Source organism: Furipterus horrens, unplaced genomic scaffold (assembly GCF_987537825.1).
Source record: "Furipterus horrens unplaced genomic scaffold, mFurHor1.1.pri manual_scaffold_9, whole genome shotgun sequence".
Classification (NCBI taxonomy): domain Eukaryota; kingdom Metazoa; phylum Chordata; class Mammalia; order Chiroptera; family Furipteridae; genus Furipterus; species Furipterus horrens.
The window spans coordinates 79,837,008-79,858,285 of record NW_028327179.1 but is presented as its reverse complement, the minus strand read 5'-3'; the positions used below and the strand labels follow the sequence as shown (position 1 = coordinate 79,858,285).

The following is a 21,278-nucleotide window of genomic DNA, read 5'->3' as shown; positions in this document are numbered from 1 at the left end:
AAAGCAGATGCCAACAGGCTCATTCCCTGTCACTGAGTCCTCTTCCCAGCACCACCGTGCAGCCAAACTGGTCAGACGCCAGCAGTGAAAGCCAGCGAAAGCGCTCTCCTCCCCTGTTCCACCTGACACATGGCTTTAATGCTGCCGTCGGCTGTGAACACACACACACACACACACACACACACACACATTACACCACACCCACATCACAAGCACAACACACAACCCATGCACAGCACACACTGACATCCCCCCACACCACATGTCACACACATGCACAAAACACAGCTGCACAGGCACTACACGCATACACACCACACACCACTCCTTGGCACCCTTACGACACCATGACCTGTGTGCAAACATTACTAAACTGTCGTCAGACACAGACCCTGATGTATATGAATCATGATTTGGCTCCGTGTCCTGCTGGGTCTTTCCAGACCTCCAGCGCCAAACCTCCTAGTCCCCTGCTGAGAAGAGAAGAAGTGAAGCTCCTACCTCCACACTCTTCTTTTTTCAGCTATCAAAGATGTCCTGACTGAACAAAAAAGCATACACACTCTCGCTCAGCACAGGCCAAACTGAGGAGGATCCGTGCAACCAGGACCTCAGAACCTCCCTGGTTGACACGGCAACAACAAAGCCCCAGGTACCTCATAATGTCCAGTCTTCTGGACACGCCCATTGGCAGCTGAGTTGGGGGATGGTGATCTGAAGCAGACCCCGCGGAGACCCCGAGGATGATGTGCAAGGGTGGGCTGGTGGGCAACACCAGCCTTCACCATCTGCCCGTGGGTCCATTTTACGTGGTCCTCACTTTTACCTAGAATGCTTCTTATCATGATACAGCCCCTCGGTGACACAAAGGTCAGCTCATGGCCCTCCCTGACCTCCTTGCTTTAACAGCTCAGTGTGGCCAAGGGGTCAATCCCAACTCTCCTCATCACACTTGACCCAGTCAGTTCTTTGTGCTCCAGAAGCCAAGACTCACATCCTTGCCAGGGTGTGGGCGCCTCTGGGTCAGACCTGGGGACTGCGGCACAAGCACAGCTGCCTGAGCCTGATGGCCCTGCAGGCTGCCTTCTTTGTGGCCACACAAGTGCCACGGCAGAAGGACAAAGGTCAGGGAGTGAGGGACACATGAACGCCAGGTGCCGACTGGGGAGTCAGGTGCCAGGGAGGCCTTTTAATGGAAACCAAAAGGCCCCTGGGAACCAGCTTGTCCCTAGCCACGTTTTCTCCTGGCTGGTTGAACTGCCTTCACTTGAATAGCAAGATTCCAGTAATAGGTCCACAAACATTGCTGAGTGCCTCTTGTGCAGCAGGTCCTGTTGTTCCTCTTTTCCCTAGTGCCCAGATTCCCCTGCAGGCCCAAGTTGCCACCTGGCCCAGTTCTGTGGATGTGGCCCATCTTCTGAGCCCTTTTCAAAAGAGCCAGGATGTGTGAATGCTTCTGGGAGCCTATGAAGGAGAAAAGGTTTTCCTTAGAAGAACTTCTTTAGCAGTTGAGTGCTAAAGCTACCGCACGTGCTCTGCATGACACAAGAACTTTTCTCTGCTTAGGAGACCGTCTCATGGCTCCTGTGGAGAGGGTCGGGGGCTTGACACACGGTCTCCACCTGGGAGCTCTGACAGGTAGTATGCTTGCAGAATTCTCTTTTCTGCCCACTGTTAACCCTCCTGCCCTACCGGTATACTAGGCAAAAACGGCCTCGGTTTTCTCAACTGGAAGGTGGTAATAACAGCGACCTCATAAGTGATGCTATGAGAATTAAAGGAGGTCACGTTTCAAAGAGCTGAGCACAGTGTTGACACACGGGAAGGTCTCACTAGATGTCAGCTTTTATTATGCTGTGGGTGATGATCAGGATGAAAGGCATGGGCTGGCCCACAGAGACTTAAGAAGAAAAGTTGATCATCTCAGTGAAATAACTGATTGATCGAGTAAGGGGAAACACATCAGCTCAGGCGGTTATCTGAACGAGTATAGATCAGAAAGAAGCCTGCACTTTGACATTTTAGCTTGTCGGCCTGCGGTGGCTTGTTTTACAGACTGAACGGTTGATGGGAAGGTCGTCTGCCCCACACAGAGGAGCACAGTGTACCCCTCTACAAAGCCCACACTTAGCCACCAATAAGGACAGAAAGTGATGACAGTGCCTAGTCCACTGACCCACTCAGATGGAAGGAGGATTCTTGCACAAATCACTGTAATTCCTCAAGCTGGAAATTTGACCAAGGAGTCAGAAGATTCCGGAAGGGCCTCTGCTTCTCAGCCCATGGCAGCCAGGTTGGATTTCACACAGGGTACCAGTCTAAGCTTCTGCCGTGGCACAGGCTGACACGTTGCTCCTGTCCCAATTCAGGGAACCATTCATGACTCCTGATGCACCAGCCCCTCTCCCTGCAGCGTCTTGGTACGAGTTCCCTCCCCCCAGGGCTAGCCAACGAAAAACGTATAACCAACAGTTATTAAACGTGCACTAGGTGTCAGTTGCTGTGTTATACATCATGGCAGCGCCCCTGTGAGGCACATATATTTATTATCCTTCTTTTCTCTCTGTTTTACACAGAAGGAGGCCAGGCAGTGATATTTGGGTAAATTGTCCAAGATCACATTTTGTAAGTGAGAAAATGCAAACCCAAGCTCCATGGCTCCAAAAGCCACATTCCTCACTGCTGGATAATGGAGAATCAGCAGAACTCAGTCCACATACTTCTCTTAGGGTTAGGATCCGTATTATAGTTAACAGATTAAATAAGTGCCTGTGTGGTATGACTTGAAAGATAGAAATGGCTCTTTATGTGAAATAAATAAACAACAACTGATATGTGCATATTTCCTACAGTACCTATATTGCTCATTTCTTTAGATCAACATCTTAAGATGCTTTGCAATGCCATCTGCTCAGGAAGGGAATGAGATCTATCAAACATGCACTAGGTGTCAGGTAACTGTGCCAAGGGTTCTCTGGTGATTCTTGAGCACATCAGAGTTTGAGAATTTCTGCCTTAGGGGATATCTCCATACTCTCTGCTTCGGCCACCTTGCCTTGTAAATGACCCAAACACAATCTGTTCTTGTTGTGGAACAAGTGTGAGAACCAAACGGTCGGAGACAACCAAATTAGAATTTAAAGAGCCTTTATTAGCTGGCCAGTGACTGCCCACCCGTCCACAAGCCGGACTTAGGTGGACAGCCCCGACCTTAGGCATTGGGGGGCTTACAAAGCATTTCAGGTGCATTCTTGTTCCTGCAGGTGCAGAATCTTGGACAGAAATACAGCTTGTATAGACAAAAATTTTCCACTATTCCCCACGTTATTGCTCAAAGGAATAGGTCACTGCTCAAAGGAATAACAGTTAGCCTAAGTTCCTTGTTCTGCTTGGTCGGAGCATGCAACCGCGGGGGTCTGGTTCCCAGGACCCAAGTTCAGCTGATTACCCTACTGGCTGGACATCTAAGAAATACCCTTTAACAGTTCTCATTCCTGAATTAAATACTCACTCTTACGCTAGCTCTAACACAGCAATTTTACACCAGTATGCCATGTTGCACAGTGGTGTGCCACAAGGATTTTTAAAATATGCAATACCTGACTCTTTAGTCAGGGGTCTGACCTCTTCCCTTTTTGGTAGTCAAATTAAAAAAAAAAAATGACAAGAGCCAACACAACAAGAGCCATTCAGTGTAAATGAATCAAAATTATACTTACATTTTGTCAGATGAGCAAAAATAGGTTTTGGTGTGCCACACGATTTTCCTAAGTATGTATACCATGAGATGAGAAAGGTTGAAAATCACTGCTCTAGCCAGCAGCCTCAAAATTTAAAAAAAAAGTTTTTCAATCCAAACCAGACTACCTCTGACTGCTTTATTCTAGTCAGCATTAGCACTGTCTCTCTATCACTTGGGTTGGAAAACACAGTCACCGTGAATGCACCCTTCGACTTGAGAGAACCAATTAAGTCTTGTCGATTCTGCCTTTGGAATGCTCCCGCAACAGCCTTCCTCTGCTTTCCCCTACTGTGGTTTCATCTTTGTTCAAGAGCTCATCCCAACACCTTTGTTCCCCACCCTGCCCACCACCAGCACCACTGGGGCTGGGGCGGGCTCTTGTCTGGTCTCCCAGTCTCTCCTTTTCTTTGCCCCTCTCCACAGCACTATAGCTCCGATCACACCGTTGCTCTGAAGGTAGGAAGGCAGCCCTCCCCCCAAGTGCTCTGTCCCTGAGGCCGTCCACAGCGTGGCTCTAACTTCCCCCTATACCATCTTCTCTGACTCCCAGGGAAGCCCTGACTCTTCTTTTCCCCATCAAAGCTCATGCAGTTCTCTCCTTTTGGAATGTTCTTTCCATTCTTTTCACATACACATGTGAAACCTTCCCAAAGGCACACTTTCACCAGGGTTCTTGTTGATCACACTTCAGCAGCTCTGTGCCAGGACAGAAAGCAGGCAGGCTTGGGGACAGGGCATCTAAACCTGAACCTAAGCATCCACTTAGCAGCAGATGAGTAGTAACTAAGAAGCCAACTCTCCTTGTTAAAATGGAGTGGTAGGTAACAATACGGAAAATGGGTATTGTGCTGACTCGGGGGCCAGAGAGACGGGTGTTTGAATGTCAGCTCTGCCTTTTGCTGGGGACATGACCAGTCAGAGTCTCTGGACTCTGACTTGATTTTCTCATCTGCAAAAATGGAAATAATATTTCTTCGGGAGAATTTTAGTGAGCAGCAGAATTAACAAATATAAAGTGCTCAGTACATGACCCTTGACAATGGTATTGATTATTGTGTATTTAGGAGCTCTTCCCATCCTATGAAACATTATACAAATCAGCCTTTTGCACCTCCCTTAATGAGTCATTTGTTTACTTATTTATTTGTGCCTTTCTCCCGACTTACTGGAAGATTGTCTTTTTTCTTGACTAGGATAATGTCTGTGATACAGACGTAAGCACAGTTTCCTCTCATAAAAAGGCAAAAACACTAGTAAAGAAAAAATGGACAATCGTACTTCATCAAAGTTAAACTCATTTGCTCTAGAATGTCACCATTACAAAACATAAAAACATAAGTCACAGGCTGGATTAACATATTAGCAAAGTGTTCTTGTATGCAGAGTACAGAAGAAACTTTCAAAATTTAACAATAAAGAGAAACAACCTGATTTCTGAAATGGGGATAAAATCTGAACAAACACTTCACCAGAAACTATAACTGGATAGGCAAATAGCACAGGAAAGGATGTTCAGATCGTTGGACATTAATTAGGTAAACACGAAGTCAAACCACAATAGTTACAACTGCACACGCACTGGAATGGCTCCTACCAAAACGATGACCAACACCGGCTGTTCCAAACATGGAAGAACTAGAAGTCCTCATTGGAACAAAGTTTGGCACTTCCTCAAAAAATGAAATAGATATTTATCAATACACCAGCAACCCCATTCCTGATTCATTGCAAAGAGTGAAAATAAAGGTACAGATGTCACCAGAGTTGGGAGAACGGGGGCTGTCCCCAAACTGAGGTCCCTTTCCAGGACACAGGACACTCGGAAGTACCAGTGCTCCAAATCAACTAAAAATTGGCTTGCGCTTAGGTAAGATATGCCCAGTGTCAACGACTTCCTTTCCAATTTGGTGAATGATCACTTACTCCCCCTCCCGCATACATGAAAGAAATGAGAAGCCCAGTTTACCAACACCGTGAAAAGTTTGTTAGCTTACCACGCCATGATCTACCTCCCCACCACTATCTGGGTAATCCTAAAAATCTCCTCCCTGCCAAACACAGGCCCTCTCTGGCCTTGGTCTGCTCCTGACCTACAGAGTCCCATGGCAGCACCCTCCCTGCCCCTTCTTGTTCAGACGTCTCTCACTGTTTACTGACCCCCCTGTCAGGGCGAGGCTCCTGGCAATATGTGGCCAAGGCTTAAAATGGGACTTGAGTCTACTTCCGGGTAGCTGATTCAGCAGCTGACTTCTGGTAACAGACTCAGCAGTATAACCAGTGACATAACTACTTCTGGTGACTGATGTCATGTTAGGCTAGAAGCCACCTTTGTGTATGTAACAAGTGGATACTCATGGCACTCTAGAGTAGGTGCGACAGTGGGCCGCCAGCACTCTTGGCCACGCCACACCAATAAAGCATACAAAACCTCCCAAAGCCTCCACGGAAGGTTTGATTCACAGCCGGACCAGAGCCCACCTAGCTGCTATTGAGGGGCGTCGGACCCGACAGACACCTGGTGACATTCCTAATTCTCATGTCCTCTATTGAATTATGTCTGACATGAAAATGCAAATAAGTTCATCAACAAATAATTTTTTGACCCCCCGTTCTGTGCTAGGTTCTTGGCTAAATGCGGAGAAAACACAGGGAATGACATATGTATGCTCCCAACAGAAGAAAGTAGGAAGAGAGGAGGAACAAAAGAAAGGAAGGATGAATTCGATGGCAATATTTCTGTTCTTTACTTGCCTTCTTTGCTCCCTTCAGTCATTTTCAGGACTCATCATGGAGGATGGAAATAGCACAGACTTATGCTTCGTATTTGTATTTGATGTGTCCATGGGCATAAAGAGGATCACTGGCCTTAATGGCAGTTCATTTCAGTAAATGAAAATCCAGTTGAAACAATGATGGGACCAAGCTGCTAAAGAAGCTAGCAGGGATTAATGCTGTTCCCCATTTGCAGAAACAAAGTGTCTGATCCAAGTAGGTATAGTTTTACCATTGCATACTTTATAGGATATTACTGAAAGATCTCGAGTATTTAGGCTGAAGTAAGACAGTTAAGATACACTTGGAAACTTTATTCAGACCTTTGGTCCTCTGTTTATAGATGACAAACTTGCAAGAATGAATGAAAGCTACAGACATGGTCTTACTGTTAAGAACTTTCGAGCAACCAAAGTTATAGAAAGAAGAAATAGGTTGGCCTGGTGATTGGAGTAAATCCAATGACCTCTATCATTGGAAGTGATGAAGAAGAGGATCGACAGACACACCTGTCAAGGATGATCTGGAAGCAATAATTCTATTGGCTGGCAGGTGAATTAGATGACACTTGGTAATTTACTCAAGCTCAAGAGTCCCATACCATTGGATTCCGATAAGTATTAGACGGTTTCCCTGCACATGGGTAGACATTTCAATGATAAATTATTAAAACTTTGAAAAACATGTCTAATCACAGCGTTACATAAAAAATAAACTCAGAATTTATTTTAAAAGTATGCACTTTGGTAGAGTATTTAACAGACACCAAATTTTCATTGTAATTCACATATTACATGGTAGAAACACCAAAAAAAATTCATAAGTCGAATTATTTTAACCACAGAAAAGTAACACACGTGCTTTCTATGGCTGTTGAATACTATCTCTTTCACTGCATTCCATCCTGCCTCCATTATTCTTTTGTTTCTTTTTTGTTTTATTTCCTAAAACTATTTTCATTATAAGTAAGTACAATGATAACTTTTGTTAAACTCTTGCTTTTCAGCACTTGGAATTTGAGTGCTTGTTCTGATGCACTCCAAGGAACTCTTTCATTCATCTTTACTTCCTGTCTTTCATTGTTGCTAATAAAAGCTTAAGGCTAAAATAGTCTTCCTTCAGAGATGCACATGAACATACTTAATGTGGTTTTTGTCCCTAAAAGTAAGTGGGTAATCAAAATGATGTGATATAAATTTTGTGCATGTACCTCTCCATATTATTTCCCCCCCACAATGACTTTTCAACTATTTAAAGTTTTGAATTTAAGAGCTTATGAGACTATTTTTATCATAGATATTAATTTGTTAATAAAATGTCTTGTATGTAATATAAATGTCATTGGAATCCCATAAAAAGTATGGCTAGCTTTCCACTTAATGCTGTAAGTAAAATTAATTTAATTTTCAGGGGTGGGAGGGTTGATTCCTGGCATCTTTCATCCTCCCTGGCTAGCTACCTGTTTCTGTGATACCTGTGGCCTGTCCGTTTCTTTCTTTATGCAGGTGTGCCAGAGCAAATGACCACTAAAATCCCCCAGTGGATATCCTGGTAGTAGACCTGAATAGCCTCCAAAGGCTTTTCCTGGATTGAGCCAGGATGAGGATCCAATGACCCAAGCAGGCTTCCTACTATTTAATCCTCTCCCTCTCTACCTGCAGCCATTTTTTCTTACTTTTGAATTACTGTCCAGGCTCTCTCAAAACCCTGCTGCTTAGATTCAGTGACTGAAGCTTCATTTGGAAAGATATATGTAGAACTTACGTGTCATGGTAAAAGAACAAAACATTGATTTATTTTATTTTATTTTGTTTCTTGCATTTTCAGCTTTCTTATTTCTGAGACACGTGAATTATTACACATTCAACAAGTTAAGCTTACTTTTTAAGAAAGTACATTTATTTTTTTAATTTAAATAACATTTTCTTTTATCCTTGGGTCTCCGATAAAAATATTACTATTTTCCAAGGAAACAGACTGCCACTAATTTCAGAGTGTTTTAGAATTATAGATTAAAAATAATATAAATATGTGATTTGTATTTACTAACAGGTTAAGCCAACAGAGAACAGCTTTTTCAAACACTGCAAAGTAGATTTCCTTACAATGTGATTTTGTTTTCTCTTTTTCTCTCTTCCTTACTAATTAAGGACTCAGCCAAAGCACTTTACCAAGAGAAAAAGAACATATTCAAAAAGGTTTCGTTGACATACACAAGCAGGATGAATGGTCTCTATTAATTCCTGAAAGGTTTTAAAAGCTTTCTTCTTTCACTGGTACACAGTGGGGTTTATCAGCTCAGTTATATTTTTTATTACTTTTATGATCTTCACCCGATGATAAGTTGATTTTTGAGACAGAGAGAGAGAGAGAGAGAGAGAGAGAGAGAGAGAGAGAGAGAGAGAGAGAGAGGGAGACATCAATGTGACAGAGAAGAGAGAAACACAGATCGGTTGCCTCCCATACAGGCACCCGGATAAGTGTTCGAGCCTGCAACTTACGTATGTGCCTGACCCGGGATAGAACTCACAACATTGTGATGTAGGCATGATGCTCCAACCAACTGAGCTACCCGGCCAGGGCTATCAGCTCAGTTATTGACAGTCTTCCCCTCAGTCTTCGCATGAAATACACAGGATTGTCTTGAAAAGTCCAAGCCCAGTTGAGAAACTCAGAAATGTAGGAAATTCCTGCCCTTTGGGTGGAAGGCTTCATTGTTTCTTTCAACTCTCACTTCTCCTTAAAAATATTTTTTTCTAAGTAGGAAGTTGGCTCATGTGATTTTCACTTAAGTTTCTGGGATGTTTATCTCTACAGTGATGCTCATTCTGAGTACTACATGAAATGGCAATAATTATATGTATTTTTTTCTAGCTTGGGATACGACGTGTCTTACATTTTTGGTGTATGACTCTTCAAGTCAGGATTCTCTCACTTCGAATGAAGAGCTCTATTTCAGAGCACTGTTGGAATGTAGACAACCATCCGGGGATTGTCAGTTAGGCACCCTGGTAATTAGCTCTCTTGTTATTTTCCATGGGATAAAAAGGCAACATGAAAGAGTATTTTTGCTACCAGCATCTGTCTTTTTGCAGCTACCCTTGAACCTGTGATGGGGAAGGGAAGAGCAATGCAGATTGCAAGGTGAAACTCAGAGAAGATTCCAAATCACTGTGGACAGTAGACAGAGGCACCACAGTGTTGCTATTAAGAATAGACCTTGGAGGCCAGGATCTTGGATTCAAGTTTAAATAATGCTCAGTAACTGTATGACTTGGGAAGTTGCATAACATCTTTGCACTTCAGGTTCACTGTCCCCATCTAGAAAAGAAAGGTTGTTTGAGGTTTATGTAAATGAGGGTTGTGTGTGGGTATATATATCTACATAGATGTAAAATATCCAATTAGTGTTTTTTAAGTAACAAAGACCAAAGAAAGGACGGGACATATTTTTCTAAGCTGTGTTTTGCTGAGCTGAAATATGAAATATCAGATATTTATAAATGACAGCCTTGGTTCCCACACCGTCCCCCCTCCACCTACCTGCTTGCAGCTGCCTTGGGTGCATCAACCCAAGCTCTGTTTGGCTTTGATCAGCCCTCAGACTCACAGCTGCGAGATAACGACTGAATTCAATAGTTTCTTTTTTCTTCCCCCTATAAAACAGCCCCCTCCTTCCCTAGGACCCCGGAGTCGGGCCATTCGCAGCACGGCTTCCTCCTCGCTTGCTAATTTCCCTCAGTAAACTTCTTTTCTTCTGCTCGCTGCGTCCTCATGGTTCTCTCAGTGCCATCATTCTTACAATAATAAAATGTGGAAAGTTCATTACACTGAGTCACTGAAATGTTGAAATGAGTTATCAACCTTACCGTAGCCTTTGAATAACAGGAACTTCTGTATGCACTGTTAACATGAAAAACTAAGAAAGTTGTATTTTTCTTTGGATTAATATATATGTATCACCTTAAGATATATATGAATACAAGGAACTAGTATAAATAACCCATGGACATGGACAACAGGGTAGGGGGGAGCAATAGGGGGAGAATTGGACAACTGTAATAGAACAACAATACAAATATTTTAAAAAATGATTTGTATAGACATATTTACTTAAGATTCTATCTCTCTACTTAAGATATATTTGATATATGATTATTCAAGATATATATGGATACAGACATATATTTCCTTCATATTTTACCTATAATATTATAGAGTAGTTCTTGGAAGGTGGTGCTACTTGTGTATAACCTTTTATTAGAGCATCTTACTGTTTCTATATCTGAACTACTAATGAGTACTTAAATTGATTGATCTGATGGCTCTTTCTTTTCCTGCTTTGTCTTTGAAGGTTCAAAGTTATAACAAAACCTCCCTTGTAAGAGGTTGAGTAAACACAAAATGAGAAGCCCTAAAGCAAGGTGCTGAGTTAACAGACAGGATCATCACTCCTGGAATATACATACAAGCTCTCTGTAGAACTTGCAGAGGGACTTACGGGCTTTTGTTTTAGAGTGATATTCTAGGGACTGGCCGGATGAAAGCCCTCATAACAACTGCCTCTCACAGCCTACTACTAAAACAGTGGCCTTGTAAATACACGTAATCTCTTATAAATCAAAACGCTAGAACGTGAGCTTCATAAGGACACAGGATTTGTCTGCCTTGGGTCACTACCATATCTGCAGAGTGTAGGCGAGTGCCTAGCAAATAGGTGCTCAGTAACCAGTTCCTGAATGAACTGAGCAAATGGAAACCTTGACCTTTCCTTTAAATACGATTATCCCTAAGAGTTAAACAAACAAGCAAAAAGTAGCGGGCTTTTCCACTTCCCTACAGATTTCTGACCCTGAGGATGCTGGTAAGCAGGGTTGGAGAGCAGCCAGTGAAGAGCATGAGTGCCAACAGGCACAGGTAGCCGGTATTTCAGGAGTCATGGATTTGGTTAAGGACTCACAGGAAATGTGTGGTGTGGAGCGGTGCTGTGCTTAACTCAGAGTCATGCCCACGTGTCACATCTGCATTACAGATATTTTGTTCAGCATCTGCCTAATGTTAGTGTCTGTACTTACACTTTTGTCTCCCCACGGTTTATAGGAATCTTTTACCCATGACCAAGTACCACAAAGTGACACTTTTACTCTCTGCAAACATTTTAGCTTACTATTAACAGCTTTGACTGACTAAACAAATCAGGTGGGGTTGATTATATAGCATTATGTATCATTATAACTTAGCTCATACCCTGAGATAGTGGATTAAAATAATATAGTATTCACACAATTATATCTGACCGAAAACTAAAAACATACCTGTTGCTATTGCTATAGCAAACATCTTTTAGAGAAAAGAAGGAAGTTCCCTTTTATAGCACAGGGAAGCTAATAATTCATTTGTACACACTGTATGTTTTCCTAATTATCTTTATGTGAAAGCTGAGAAGTTATTAGTCATCCTTGGCTGAGCAAGACTCAATTCTATTTGTCTTTATACATTTCATAACAACAGCAAACAACCTTGAAGCATAGGCATTGATTAGACATACTTTCTTAAAATGGTCCACGTTGTCTCATTTAATTTTGGAGCTTCCGGGAATTAATAAGGAGTCATCAAAAAGCTATCAGTGATTTATAATTGGAATTACACATCAGGCTTGGCCCAAGAACTCCGTGTGAGCCCAAAAGGAAAAAGAAAAATGTTTATAAGCGAGCCATGGCAAAAAGACATGGAAAACACGTGTCTGTATTCACAGAAAATAATTCGGGCTAATACAAATAGGATGAACACTCAAGTTCACTTTATTCCAAGGAACTGTTTTTACTCTTGAAGCTCCATGTAGAAAGGGCCATTAGGATTAAGACACTTGTGAGGATGGTATGATTTTGCTTGGCCCTTGGACATGTGAGGCAAACATTTTACATTATTACACAGTATCAAGCATTTAGAGCCATAGACTGACACGGACACTTGGCATTTAAGGCTAACCCACTTTGGAAAGCGATCATTTCCAGGATGGAGATCAAGTACTTTACATAGTGTCACCTGTCAGAATTGCTCGAAAAGATTTATTTAAAAATTGATTCACAGAATAGTTTCACATTTGTCAGTTTCTTTTTACTTCGTGTGCTAGATGGGAGGCACTTTAAGTGTTGGTAACTGTAGTTTCAGAGGTACAAGACACTGACTCTCAGCAGGCATTGATAAATATAGCAAGGAGCTGAAGTGAAATTGGATTCAAAAACAAGTAAACACACTATTAAACCAGGAAATTGCACTAAACCTTGTACAAGTCACAGGTCTCTGATTTGAAGAATTTTCTCACAGGGTGAAATAAAATAGCAGCTATCACCCCCCTGCCCCCGTCACATTACCCCCATGCCCAAATGAGGTACTCCCACGGTTCTTCGATGTTAAGATAGAATGGTTTTGCTGCTCTTTGGGCTTGCAAGGCTTTTAAAATACTGGCCACTTGGGATTTTCAGTTGTGTTTCAAGTATATTTCAAAGTATTATATGATGCATAGGTTCCAAATAGTCAGAAAAACTAAAATATCGAATGAAATATGTGTGTTGGAAGAGTTTAGTGGAACATAAAAATTAAAATGCTAAAAGATAAATAAGCCACTCCATTTGTAATGTGTAAAAATAAATTGCATTGTTGGTGGGAATCCGGAGACTTTTTTTTCTTTTCCTTTTTCCTTTTAGTCCATTGGTATGTACTTCACCCACAACAACACGTTGGGAGAGTAGGTCCTGGTACACACTAAGGAATATCCAGCCAGGTAAATACATCAGGGTGATGAGGCCCATGAAATTGAGCGGGTAGTGAGAATAGTCCCAGGGACAAGCGCCTCACGTGCTCTCCCACAGTATGTGAAGGTCCCATAGATAGGCACCCACTTGCAGGTGCTCCAGCCTCACTGTAGTGAAGGTGCAAATAGAGCTTTTCCGCCACGAAGCTGCAGCCGCCATACATAAAGAATGACCAGAGCGATGTGTGGCCACTGGTTGCCCCCTCCCTCTTCCCTAGCAAGTTAAACAAGGTGAAGAAAATCTCATCCATAAAGCCGTGCATTCCGTAAAAAAGAAAGTAGAGCAGGTCTGGCAGACCCTTGCTGGGGGCTCCTTCGCTGCAGGGGGAAGGGGGCGCTAACGTTTTTCTTGTTGTTGTTTGTTTTTACCGCCGGCGCTCTGCCCCAGGGACTCGGGTGCCAGGAGGGGCGGGCGAGGGCCGCGCCCAGTCGCTGCTCCTGCAGCTGCCGTCCCTACCGCAAATGCAGAAAGCGCTTCAGGAACACTTGGGAATGGTAGAGCGCCACTGTGGACCGCAACAGCAGGTCCAGCACCCCTGGCGCCACGGGGCCCCGCAGCCCGTTGCACAGACTGAGCAGCAGCGCTTGGCCCGCCAGGGTCTGCAGAACCACGTGCGCTGAGGGTTGGAGGAGGAAAGGGAAGACCAAGGCGCTGCGGCACTGCCGCTGCTGTAGGTACACCCTCTCCGGAGTGAGGAGGGTGAGCAAGTGCAGAAGGCAGCGGTGGGGGGAGAACAGGCCCAGCATTTGTAGCGCGGGGCTCCCAGCGAAGAGTCGCGCGGAGGACAGGAGCGCCTCCAGGGTGATTGTGTGCTTCCCGCATTAGTACAGTCGCACCCAGGCAGGCATCTCCGCGCCCTCCACCGCAGCCTCAGCCATGGACAGCGGCTGGGGGCGGTGGGCCCCAGGCTCGCCTTCCGCCCGCTGGAGGCCGCCGGCCGCCGCAGCGCGCCGCTCACGTGTGCAAGACCCTCGCAGTCCGCGTCGCCGCCCGCCGAGGGCTCCGACACTCACCGCGGCGCCCGACGCCACGCCTCCGCCGCCGGGAGCGCAGAGCTGCGCAGCCGAGGAGCCCAGGAGTCCAGCCCCGTGCCGCCTCCCAGCCGCTGCCGGGGTGCGTGCACATAGTCCCGTGTGCTCCTCACCTTAAAGGTGAAGGAGAATTTCAGAGAGGTGCAGGGCCGCCTGTAGTCACATGTATGTGACTCTGCCACTCCCAATCCTCAGAGCACTGCATGCTGCCTGCAGTCAGAAAAAGAGGGTGGTGGTGAAGCAAACACAGGGAGAAGAGAGTGACATTGTGCCCTATCCCGGGGAAGTCAGGGGAGGGCAGACAGGCAGGAGCTGAGAAGGAGACAGGGAGGCAAGAGGCAGCTCTGGGCAGCTGTCCAGGACCAGCTGCTTCCCACTCTTGGCCAGGCAGCTGGAGCTGGCTCTCGGGCCAGCTTGAGGCCTTGAGCAGGCTGAGGCTCCTGGGCCAGGGGTGGGCCCTGAGTCAATCCTTCCTGGCTGTGTGAGGTTGTGAGAAGCTGCTTTTTCTCCCTGAGTCTGTGTCCTCGACTGTCACACAGGAAGGTGCCTTGCCTCACTGCCCCACTAGACTGAGGAGCTAAGTGCAATCGATGACTTAGGGACAATGTTCTGAAAAGAGAAATTCTGGTTTGGACACCAGCTCTTCCAAATCCAGTTCTTCCTCCTCAACTTCAGGAGTGCTCCACGCCATACTTGACAAGGCTCCACACCTCCTGCCCAGAGTTCAGACACTTTGGCTCGGCACTTGGGGCTCCTGGAAGGGTGGACCCACTTCTCTCCATGACCCAATTTCCCAGCACCCACCCTCATCTACGGGAGCACGTATTGTCAGTGGGGGTCAATGGGGTAACACAGTCTACCCTTGGTGTTTCAGAGTGGGGGCTTCTTGAGGGCCAGTTCCACACTGCCACATCTGACAACCTGTTCTGGGACACAAAAGTTAAACCCGAGGGAGGACAACCCACTCAGGATCACACATGCTGATGTTGCCCTGACAAAGGTGGCGGCGCACTGGGCAGACCGGCACTGGGCTGGGAATCCGGCTGTGTTCTTGGGGTGTGCCCCATCCCTCCGGGAACATGAGGCTGAGCAGGCGAGGGCCATGCCCGTGAGGCCAAACCCTCCTGCCTCCTCTGGCAGCACTCTGAATCTCTGACCTCAGAGTGAGCTTCCTTTTGCAGCTCCCCTCCCCAAGGTAAAGGAGGGCCAGATTCAGCCCTGGGCAAGGTCACCAAATTCAGCCCTATAGAGTGCCTAGTCATTTCTAGTGCTATGCCCCTGCCTTTTGTTTTCTAAAGAAATGAAACTACTGAACCTATATGTGTCAGCCACTAGGTTAGTCATATCATCTCAGCTGAAGCCTCAGAATCTACTATAATTGATGTTCTACTTACTGTTACAAAACTGAGGTTCAGGGGGGTCTAATGGCTTGCTCAAGGTCACAGTGCAGAGAAGCGGCAGTGCCAGAACTTGAACTCCTGTCTGACTACAAAGTTCAGGATTTTTTCCTGTGTTGTGCTATTTATGGTAAGGTGGCAGGCCTTCCTCAACTAGACACTCTTCCCTGGCCCCAAATGCCCTGCCTGCCAGGCCAGTGACTTTTAATGCCATGGAGTGCTGAGCATGGTGCAGAGATGAGGAGACAAGAGTCCTGCCTAGTCATGTCTGATGCTGCTGGGTGCTGGGCCTGGGCCACCAGCCTTTTTCAGGATAGCCGTGCCCATGCAACGCCCTTGACCTGGCTTGTCTGTAGGCTCTTGTCTGTGATCCCAAGGGCTCAGCCACGATATAGTAGGGAAGAAGGAGGGTGGGAACACTTCCCTGAGGGCCCTTGGAGGTCACATGGTAGAATGAGGCTGGCAATGGAGCCAGGCCCCCTATCCACCAGCTGGTGCCCTCAAGAAGGTTGTAGATGTCCTGCTGATGTTCTTACAGCTCTGGCTCCAGGATGAAAGAGGTGTTCCCCATTGCGCCTTCCCTAACCTCAGCTCCTCAAGGCTCCAAATCTACCCTCCTGGTATTTGCAGGGAGGTGCAGACAGGTGCAGGGCCAATGGCATGCCAGAGAGAGCCAGACAGAGCTAGATGAGCCCTTAAGGACCACCTGGCACAGGGATGGCAGGACTGTGGCATGCTGGACACCACCCCCACCTCTTGCACCCATGGCAGGTGTGGCTAATCAATCGCCACACTTCCTGCTGAGTCTGGACATGCCTTGCCCGTCCTCCACACATACTTCTGCGCAGCCATTCTGAATCGCCTGTTATGGACACATGAGAAGAAAACTTCTGGGCAGCCCTTCTTGGAAAGGGGAGTAAATAGAGGCCCAGAGAGGAGAGGGCTTAGCCTCAGGTCATCAGCCAGTCAAGGTCTAAGCAGAGATTTGCATGCAGACTTCCCAACTTCTGACTTTGTGCTCATTCCCCTGAATGTCACTCAGAGCCAGGCTCCTCGAGTTGAGAGCCCACATACGGACCACTCAGGCGAGCCAGCCATGCCGTAACAACGTCATGTCACAGCCTGACAGCAGCTTGCAGACAAGTTTGCAGACGAGAAAACGGGCTCAGAGTGCGTGGTGCTTTCTTTATGTGGAACCCAGGGCAGCAGCCGTTTCTCCTGAGTCTGGGCTTTTATTTTTGCTAACTGGGTTTTTGCCTTCTCCATTAGTTAATTGCTATGAACTGTCAGATCTTTAAAACATTTCTCAAAACAATAAAAAATTAGAGAAACAAAAAAGATCAGAGAGTAGACAAGCTAAAAGTGGAAGATGAAAATACACAGTTTTCATGGCTTTGATCTGGAAGGGACCTGCGGATGTGCTTAGGTCTGTTTACAGACGAGGAAACAGAGGATCAGGGCAAGGGTGGGGTGGCTGGAGACCAGAGTGCTGAAGTCCCCATTGTCGGTCAGAGGTGGGGGGAGAGGCGCTGGGTAGGCAGTGAGGTGGGGGGACGTGAGGGTCCACACTCCAGCTGCCTTGAACTTCTCTGCTCTCTCTGCCACTAATTGCATCTAGACACACAGTGCAGATGCCTGCCCAGGCTAGCCTGTGGCCACAGACAGCAAGATGCAGCGGGCCTGCCCTGGGGAGCTCCCAGAAGCCTGGAGGTCGGAGTGGGGGTGGAGGGTGTAGCACAGGGTGACTGTGGCAAGGGTGCCAAGCATGATAGGTGTAGGGGCTCTGCTCCCGCTGGGAAACCTCTGCCATTGCCCTTGTAGAAGTCTTACGAGGTCCCCGTGGATGTGTGCGGAGATTTTCACCATCTCAGCTGGGCTCAGGCAGGCGCACTGACCCCACTAGCCTCACCATCCTTTCTCCGGAAGCTCCTCTGTGCAGGGGTGGGGTGGGGGGTGTTCAGGTGGATCTGTTGCTCATCACCCTGCCTATCATCTGGTCTGCACTGGGAAAGTCTCTGGATGTGAGGTTACGCGGGGACTGAGTTACCCCTATTCCAGGCTCAGAGTGGACGTCTCATTCCTGAAAACCTCCAGGGATAAGCTAGGCACCCCACAGGCAACCTGAAAATACTTCCTGATGTCTAGGAAGACAAAAGTTCACACTAGGTGCTCCAGAGCCACATGCTGACTTGGTGCTCTAACTGTGCAAAGCATTTCACAGTTTAGAAAGCACATAACCTCATTTGACCCTTTATCACCTCATTTTACACAGGCAGTATGGCTTAGCGGTTAAGGATACCAGGCTCCCTGGCTTCAAATTCTGACTCTGCTACTTGCCAGCTTCTGTACTTGGGATAAAACGCTGCCCTCTGCATGCCTCAGGCCCCGCATACGTAAACCACTAAGTGAGGCAGTGAATGGGAGGTATTCATTGGCTCTATACAGGACCCAGGCGGGCCTTATCATCTCCATCACAGGCAGGAGGAAACTGGGCAGAGAGGAGCTGGTGCTTGTTGAAGGGAGAGGAAGGGACTTAAAAGCAACCATCTAGACACTAAGATCTTTAACCTTTTAAAGAAAAAAAGACTATATCTAAAACTTATTTTTTTAAACAGTGCAACAACATCTTAGGCAGAAGCTCCATTTATCAGCAATGAAAGGGGCCATGAGGCTGCCTGTTGCACTCACCCTCACACAGGTGCCTCTGGGCTCAATGCCAGGCCTCTGAGGCCTTGGGTGGCTGAGGCAGGGGTTCTGTACCCAGCAGCCAGAGTGCCAGGTTGAGGAGCTGGAGGGAGTTGTCCTGGTGGCAAAGGACTACCGTGGAAAGTTCCAGAAGGAAGGAGGGCTAAGGTTGGAGCTTCAGGATGTGTGATCTGAGCTATGCTCCTCCAGTGCAGCAGCCTGGATGCCCAGTGATGTCTATCCAGGTGGGCAGTGTCACTGATGAAGGCTGGGAGACCAGACAGGAACCATTGCCCCTTGTGGGCAAAAGGACGGCAATGGCCGGGACATCCCGGAAGAGGCTGCCTGAGGTTAGATCCTCCCTCAACAAAGGCATCTCTGGTCAGATCTGTTGGGGGAAAGCTGCAGGTTCTACTCTTCTCCTGGAGATTACTAAAGTACCCTCACCTGTGAAGGGCCTTAAAGAATCCAGTTTTCCCTCCAAAGTTAATCGATCGCAAAACACTTTCCCCCCCCCCCACTGAACACATTTTAAATCCCATAGAACTAGTTTTCCCAAAATTCATTTGGAGAAATTCAGACCTAAGGGGAACAGCTACAGGGTGGAGAGGCTGGACATCAGGGAGAGAGGCGCAGAGGAAGCTGGGCTGGCTGGCAGGCTGGGACAGGGCTCCCAGGCAGGGTGGGGGGCCAGACACTGAAGTGTCTGCAGGAAGAGAAGCCACAGGGCACCCTCACGAACATCTGAAAACCCTTCCGACCGGGATTGGGGCTCTGGATTCTGAATCCAATATCATGGCCAGCTTCATGAAGCCACCTAGATATACCTGCCCAGCCAGGAGGAGCCTACCTGCCTGAGGGCCCCCTCAGCTTTGTGCCCCAAGCAGGGCTTGCCCAGGCCACTTGCTGAAAAGGCAAAGACCAGAGTTGGAAGGTCCAATGAGCTGCTTGAGGCACAGACTGGGTTAGAATCACTTCAAAGGCCCACCCAGCTTGAGGCAGGACTAGAAGAGGCTGCAGGGGAGGGACTCCTGCCAGACCCAGGTCACTGAGTGATCATGGCACTCAGCCCCTCTACTCTCTGGCCCTGGTGAAATGAGAGGCTGGGTCAGATGATTCCTAAGGCATTTTCTAGCTTTAATGCTCTGGCAGGAGGCTGGGGGAGAAAGGATTAAACAAAAATGTAAGATGACAACCCTGACTTCCAGAAGCCTGAAATCCAGGTGACAAGCTGTTCCAATGCACCTGTTGGCAGTGTCCACCACGGGGCTAGACCGGGGCTGGGCTGAGGACATCCCCACAGACTTTCTGGAGGAGGAGGGATGGAGTCAGGCCCTGAACCGGGAGGTTTGGCCCCAGGGATGGTGTGGCTAGGCAGAGGGCCAACACTTGGGAATGGGCTGGGATGGGGCAGGGAATGTCAGGCTTATTTTGGAAATAAAACTACATGCCCAGGGCGCTTCTGACCAGTCCTGGCCAATCAGCCTGGCAGGGTGGCATTAGGGTCTTTCTTAAAGGAGAAGGTATTGAAGTGAAGCAGAATGTTCACAATCCATCTGCCTTTTAATTAACTTGCCCTGCTGTCTTAAGTGATTCCCTGCTTACGCTCATTCTTTTGAAAATTCCAAAGTGCTATTTCTGACCTGTGATGTACTATTGCCCTACGTCTCTATAAGCAGTGTTTTAGCTTAAGGGGCAGTTGCATATTAATTACAAAGTTAATTATGTGCTGTATAATCATGTTGTAATTCATTAGTTTACTCTACACTCTGAGAGCCTCATGCTAATAACAGGATCTGACAGAGGGTCTCAGGAATCACCAAGAAATTTCCATTGACAGTCCAGAATGAGGTTGAAAAGGACTTGAGACCCCATCAAGATACTTCCTTGGAACCCATTTGCTTGACCTGAGGCCAGGTCCTTGTGCCCCTCAGGCTGTCAGGGTGCTGGACCCCAGCTGCCTGGGGCTCTAACAGCACACAGCCTGGAGCACGAGCTGCCTGCAAACCCTGGTCTACTGAGGACAGTGGAAAACCCAGCTGGGTCTTGTTTTTTCCCCCACTGAAGTTCAGGGACAGGAACAGAATTTGTTTAAAATTACTTACGGAACAGAGAGTCAGTTCTAGGTGAAAAATAACTGCTCATATCACTAACATGGATGGCCCTGGGAACACTGACCGAGTGGCAGACCTGGAAGGGGCCTCAAGAAGATGCAGGTCTGAGGCTGTTCAGATGAGGAGACCCAGGCCCAAGGGAGGGGGAAGGGCGTATCTAGGATTTAGATCAAAGTCTCTTTACATTCTTTTCCTTCTCTATTTCATCCCCCGAAGCATCCAGGGATCTGAAAGGGAACACTGGTCATGTTTCTCTCCCCTCTTTCCTGTTTTGTTTTGTCTCCTAACAAAATAACCCATGGGACAATCTCCTTAGATTAACTAACTCCTTAGATTAAATACAGTAAGTCCTTAGACAATCTCAGCCCCACTGAGGCCAAGCGGCCTGGTCTGTGAACTGAGGTGAGAGCTCCCTCCCTCCTTGCGCAGCATCAGATGATGGATGGGAAGGAAATGCAGGTACTCCAGACTCTGCCCACATCTGGAGTGCCCAGGGGATTCTTTCCTAGAATCATCTCTTCCCAGGCTATATGTTGTCAGCCACTGAGGAATCCCCTATGAGCCTGCAATGGCACTTAAAAGTCAGTGTGAGTCCAGACAGGCTTGCTGCAAACTCCCTCCTGTTACTCTGCAAATCTGTGGGTCCAATTTCAAGCCTTCATTGTGTGAGGGGATACAAAGGCTGTAACCTACTCCTGGACGTAACGATATGATGGCTGAGA

General features: G+C 46.9%; 1 pseudogene; it reads right to left on the bottom strand.

The window, feature by feature from the left end:
* Window positions 1–13,134: 13,134 nt before the first annotated feature.
* LOC150002017 (transmembrane protein 229A pseudogene) lies at window positions 13,135–14,454 on the bottom strand (annotated as a pseudogene).
* Between the last annotated feature and the right edge of the window lie 6,824 nt (window positions 14,455–21,278).